Source organism: Onychomys torridus, chromosome 7 (assembly GCF_903995425.1).
Source record: "Onychomys torridus chromosome 7, mOncTor1.1, whole genome shotgun sequence".
In the NCBI taxonomy this organism is placed as follows: Eukaryota; Metazoa; Chordata; class Mammalia; order Rodentia; family Cricetidae; genus Onychomys; species Onychomys torridus.
This window is the reverse complement of record NC_050449.1, coordinates 102,257,976-102,264,674: the sequence shown is the minus strand read 5'-3', so window position 1 is coordinate 102,264,674 and position 6,699 is coordinate 102,257,976.

Below are 6,699 nucleotides of genomic sequence, written 5' to 3'. Positions count from 1 at the left end.
ATTTGCTTTGTAGTCTTTGCCCTGCTGGTGGCTCCAACAGTAGTGAGACAGGTGTCATGCCTGTGCCATTCAAGGACTTATTTTTAGACAGCATCTTCAGGGCAGACAATATGCTTTTTAAGATTATGTTTTAGCCAGGTGATAGTGGCCCATACCGTTAATCCCATCACTCAGGACGTAGAGGCAGGCGGATCTCTGTGAGTTCCAGGCCAGCCTGGTCTACAGAGCTAGTTCCAGGACAGCCAAGACTACACAAAGAAATCCTGTCTCAAAAAACAAACAAACAAAAATATTGTATTTTAGGTTGTTTTTTAAGTACCCCTGGAGATAATGACCACTAATTCTGCTTAGGGCTAACCACTATTTACAGAAATCAGTAGAATTTCTGAGTATCAATAATAAGATACTGAAAAAGAATTCAGAAAATGAATCCCCCATTTTCAAGTGTTTCAAAAGAAAATCTAAAATACTTAGAAATAAACCTAACCAAGGAAGTAAAATCCATAAGAATTTAAAACACTGGAGAAAGACCTTGGTGAAAACACTAGATGATGCTATGACATCCTATGCTCATGAATTGATGGAAAAAAACATTATAAAAATGGCTATCTTAATCGTTTTAGATTATAGATTAGCCTATAGAAAAATGTCTGCCATAAATCAAACAGTAGGGGAAGATGAATAGGAATCTCACTTACACAACTTAAGTAAAACATAGCCCTCTAAACAGATAAAGATGGATCTCTTCTTATCCCAGAATCTAATCAATATTTATATGTATAATTCAGCTATCATTGGGCTTAGAAGGGCTTATTGGGAAATGTTATCAATTATACTATTTTCGACAGAGAAAATATTTTACTGTTTAAAATAACCTGGACTTTTAAGTTATAACCTGTTTTTATGTTCAGAAGAAGAAGCTGTGCACTAACTTGCCTGGAGGCCGCCATGGGTTGGATTCCCACCAACACGTGTCTCTGTGTTCTTCCTTCTGCACTGTCTTCAGTGTTTGCTGTTGTTTAGGACCGTGAGTGTGGACACTGGGCAGAGAGGAGATGTCAGTGTGCATTAGATGAGCATTTTCTTCACTACAGTAATTGTGGAGAATGTAATATGTACATTTTGGCTGTTTAAACTGCTTTGAACTTGGTCCTTTTTTGGCTTATTTATTGGTTACAATATTACTTATTTGCTTTGTGTAATTTTCTATTTTAACATCTTGGTAAAATATGGGTAGTTGTGCTTTGTACTAAGGAAGGTTGCTAATAAATTTATCCATTCTGGAAAAAAAATATCTCCAAACAAAACTAACCCTCCCCCTTACACGCACACACACACACCCCCCAAAAAATTGGCTATCTTACTTAGGACGGATTCAAAGCAATTCTCATGAATGTTCTAATGACATTCTTCACAGAACTAGAAAAAAGCAATCCTAAAATCTATGTGGAGTACCAAGTACCAAAAACCAAACAAAAGAATGGAGAAGAGGGAATTTCACAGACAAATCAGCTGGACATGGCAGAGGTAAGAGGACAAAGGGCCAGCGTGATCTACTTACATATGTAGCTCAGTGCTCTCCTCTCCCCCACAGAAAAACCCCATGTCCCCCTTCCTTCCCCTCCTGTGGATGATGAGATAGAGCCAGGTTAGTGCTGCCTCCCCGACTCTTACCTTTGTGTTTCCTTCATGGCAGCTGCTGGCTGTCCTCAGCATTGGAGGGAGGAAAATGCAGAAGCCAAGGTTAAGTCCAATTAACCCTGAGTTACAGTGTGGGGGCTTTTGCTTGTTCATTTTAAAAAAAAGATTTTATCTTTGTATATGAGTGCTCTATCTGCTTATATGTCTTTATGATGGAAGAGGGTATCAGATCCCACTGTGGGTGCTGGGAATTGAACTCAGGACCTCTGGAAGAGCAGCTAGTGCTCTTAACTGCTGAGCCATCTCTCCAGTCCCAGCTTGCTCATTTTTTTAAAAGACAGGATCTCACCTGGCTTCAAATTCACTATATAACCGTGGATGACCTTCAAGTCCCTGAAAAGTAACCTAAGTAACTATTACCATATTCCATATGAGGGAACTAGTAATCCAGTTTACCTAGTAGGAAACTAGCAATGTGTTAATGTCCAAAGTTACTAGATTTTTTTGTTTGTAGCAGGAATTTTAAAAGTTCTTATTAATAAAATCAAACCTGAGGCCAGTTATTGGGGTGAATGCTGGAAGATCAGAGAAGCAGAACAGACCACAGCTACCTCACCTCACCAGTTCCTCAGCTGGTCTTGTTTCCTCAGACTGGAAGCTTCTGAGTCCTCATCCACATGAATCTCAGCTGAACTGTGCTGCTCCAAAGCCTGAATGCTTAACCAACCAAATGCTGAACCAGGCAAATGCTTCTAGTTTCTGGTCTTCACACCTTATATATCTTTATACTTTCTGCCGTCACTCCCTGGGATTAAAGGCGTGTGTCACCAAGCCTGGCTGTTTCTAATGTGGCCTTGAACTCCGAGATCCAGAGGTATTTCTGTCTCTGGAATGCCAGGATTAAAGGCGTGTTTAATATTGTGGCCGTCCTGTTCTCTGACCCCAGATAAGTTTATTAGCCTGCACAATATTTTGGGGAACACAATCCCACCACAGTTGTTGTTTTTGCCTTTTGAGACTGGTTTTCTCTGGATAATCCTGGCTGTCTTGGAACTCTGTAGACCAGGCTGGCCTCGAACTTGCTGAGATCCACCTGCCTCTGCCTCCCGAGGGCTGGGTTTAAAGGTAATGCACCACCACTACCACCCCAGCTGATATTTTATCTTAAAACAAAATATAATATTGGCGGAAACAGCAAAGCAGATAATCTCTGTATAGGCTTCCAGTGCCCTCTTAACCACTGAGCCAGGTCTCCAGCCCCGTATCTAATGACACTCTTAGCCTTTGGGCTGATGGAAGCAAGGAGTCTGTGTGCACATTCCAAAATGGGTTTTACCTGATAATTGTGCCTATGTCAAATACAGAGATGGGCAATAAATAGCTATTTAGAGAGTTAAAGATAGCCCAAGATAGTGTGACTCTAGACTTGCCACATTCTAGCTCTGCCATCATTGAAGTCAATCAGCCTTGTAAAATGTCTTATTCAGGTGTGACCTTCTGGAAACTAGTTCGTATCCTCATTGTTAGTGCCTGCTCCGGATGCCAGCACATCATTTCCTAGTGGAGGCCCTTTGCTCTTTCACAGGCTTACCAGTTCTGCTCCCCTACTTCTGGTCTGTTCCCTTAGCTCACAGAACTCTTTTTTTTTTCTTTTTTGACACAGGCTTTCTCTGTATACTCTGTATAGCAGCTCCGGCTGTCCTCCCAAGTGCTGGGAGGTGTGAGCCACCACTGCCAGGCCAGTTCATGGAACTCTTACAACAAATAGGAGTCCACTGACCTCAAGTTTGTCTTGGGGTACTGACATGCCTTTAGGTTTAAATAGAGGGCAAGAATGCATAATTGAGCAGTCCTGATCAAGATGTGGTCTTGTCCATCACTGTCGGGCATCCTGCAAATTGCTTCTCTGCCGTCACTAGCATCCCTGAGGGACCAATCTGGAAGGTGATTGCTTCTGCTCCAGGGTAGTCCCACTCTCCTGGAGAATGGCCTTCCTCCTGGTGTTTGTATGTAGGGGTCTGCCCCATGAAGTTCTGCCGTCCCAGGAATCCAGGGTGTCTCAAGAGGAAGAGGATAAAATGAGATAGAAATGCTAGGCTCTTATTCAGATTCCAGTACCTTTCGGACTCAAGAGGAGTCAATGCTTTTTAGCAAAAAGCAGTTTCTAAGTGTCTATTTCAAAGGTAGTTTAAAAAAATTTTTTTCAGCCAGCATGGTGTTGCAAGCCTTTAATCCCAGCACACAGGAGGCAGAGGCAGGGGTGTCTCTATGAGTTTGAGGCCAGCCTGGTCTAGAGAGTGAGTTTCAGGACAGGCAGGGCTACACAGGGAAACCTTGTCTTGAAAAAAACTATTAAAAAAAAAATTCAATAGATTGTTTATTCATACAATAAGTAATACACTATTATACCCAAGTGAGAGAGGGGAGGACTAAACGGAGTTTCTGAAGCTAGAAGGTGTGGACGCACACATATGTATGTTTGTTTTGTTTTGAGACAGGATTTCACCAGGCTGGCCTTAAATTCATGGTCCTCCTCCCAAGTGCTAGAGATTTTAAGTCTCCACCACTATGCCCAACATGGACTAACAGCCTAACAGGTTATTTCCAGTAGCTACCGTCCTCTCCAGCTTTATCTCCTCGTTGGCTCACAGTCCTCCAGCACTAAGAAGCCCCTCTTCCTCCAGAACCCGGGGCCTGGAGCTCTCTGCTCTCATAGTTCGCCAGGCCTCTGTCGACGCTCCCCCACATCAGATACTCTACTCACATTTTAACTATTTCCCCCATTATAGTTCTGAAACTTTCCGTCCTCTCCAGAGTTGTGGAGTTGAATACTTGTTTCAGCAGCCCTGAGGGGTCATTCATTCATTCATTCACTTATTCAACAAATATTTAGTTTTTTTTCTTGGCAGTGCTGGGATTAAAACCAGAGAGTTCAGTACTCTGCTGCTGAACTCTGCCGAGCTCTGTCTGGGGCTTACTGGAACAAACTCAGTGCTTGAAAACGGGTCTTGCCCTCTGTAGCCCAGGCTTCAGATTACAGCAATCCTATGTCTCAGTCTTAGAGAACTGGGATCACACCAGGCATGAATCACCATGTCCCACTGGGCTTTAGGTCTAAATAAAGGGTAAGAGGGTAGAGAGATGGCTCAGTGGTTAAGAGCACTGATTGCTCTTCCAAATGATCTAGGTTCATTTCCCAACACCCACATGGCAGCTCACTACCGTCCATAACTTCAGACCCAGACGGGAGTAGTCATACCTGTATACACTAGGCAAACACACAGACACATAAAATAAAAATGAATACAATCCCCAAAAAAACTAAATAGAAGGCAAGATTTATTTTATATATATATATACACACACATATTATACATACTTAATTATATATATATGTATGTATATGTATATATAATTAAGTGGTCTGAATCAAAGGAGGCCATCGCAGCTAACCATGCCGCTCTGTGGTTCTGGCTTGGCTGGAGTTTGCATGTAGTAGCCCAGGCTGGCCTCAGACTCACAGATCTGCCTGCCTCTGCCTCCTGAGTGCTGGGACTAAAGGCTTTTTCCATCTTTCTTAGAAGGGTCCTTAGAGTAATGGAATTCTCACCATCATAACGGTTGCCTTTTGTGGAGGGATGTTAGGGACCAGAAAGAAGGGCAAAAGGAGAGGCTGGGCGGGGGTGGGGGGGGGATGACTCCCTAGAGGCTGAAGATGTTGAAGCTGGAAGGTATGAATTCCTAGACAGTGGTCATCTGGGGGCAGGAAAACTCTCTAAGGAGAACACCCAAGGCTTCCTGCACCTGGAGAAGGAATGTGGCTCTGGCTGAGAAGTGAGGAGTTGCTGCTGGGAGTGGCTGTGAGGGACCCAGGTTGGAGAAAGAACTCTTGAGGGCTTAGGTCTGATAAGGGGTTTGGCAGTACTTGCCTGTCAGCAAAGGGTGTGGAGATGGAGATAACAGGATCAGATTGCTGTGAGCTTGGGGAAAGGAGAAGTCTGAGGAGCCAGGACATGGCTATTCCAGCTGGGGGGTCCTGAGCCTGAGGCCTCAGAACAAGAGGAAGGCACTAGAGCCTTTGAGGGTAGGTTTCCTTGGCCTGCCTGCCTTCTTCCCTTCTTTCCCTCCCTCCTTCCTTCTTCTCTTCATCCCTTCCTCCTTCCCTTCCTGCCTGCCTGCCTGCCCTCTTCCCTTCTTTCCCTCCCTCCTTCCTTCTTCTCTTCATCTCTTCCTCCTTCCCTTCCTGCCTGCCTGCCTGCCTTGTACATTTTAAAGAAATAAATTTTATGGCGGAGGTTAACACGTCTGTCACTCTGCATATGGAATCGGGATACCGCCTGGAAGTGAATTCTCTCCTTCCATCATGTGTGTTCTGAGGATCAGACTCAAGTTGTCAGCCTTGGTGGCAAAACCTTTACCTGCTGAACCATCCTACCCCCCCTTTTTGTCTCTCTCTTTTAGAGACAAGCTCAAGCTGGCCCTGAACTCCCTGCCTATTTAAGGGTGACAATGAACTTCTGATCCTTCTCCTCTACCTCCTGAGTAGAGCACATGTGATTTTTGCAGTACTATCTGAACTATGTCCAGCCCCACTTTATTTATTTATTATTTTAAGGGTTTTTGTTGTTGTTGTTGTTTGTTTGTTTGTTTTGTTGAGACAGGGTTTCACTGTGTATCTCTGGCTGGCCTGGAACTTGCTACTTGCTATGTAGACCACGATGGTCTGTCTCAAAAAACAACAACAAAAACAACAACAAAACTTCACCTTCTCTTGACAGTACTTCCCTTTCAACTTTATTTCTCCATGGCTGGTACACGGCTCAGGGATGGAGCGCATGCTCACAGGCTCAGTCTTCAGGACACCCTCTCCTCAGAGTCTCTCTAAGTTACCTCATTTCCTCTTGACTCCAATCTAGACAAACGTTCACTCTCCACTGCAGGGAAGGAGCTTTTTGTCACATTCTCCAGGGGCCTTCATTTGTTGTATTCAGCAGGCAGTTTGCAGACCTGGTCTTACGTCATCAGCAGCCACCATTAGAAGCATTGGAACAGCGGACC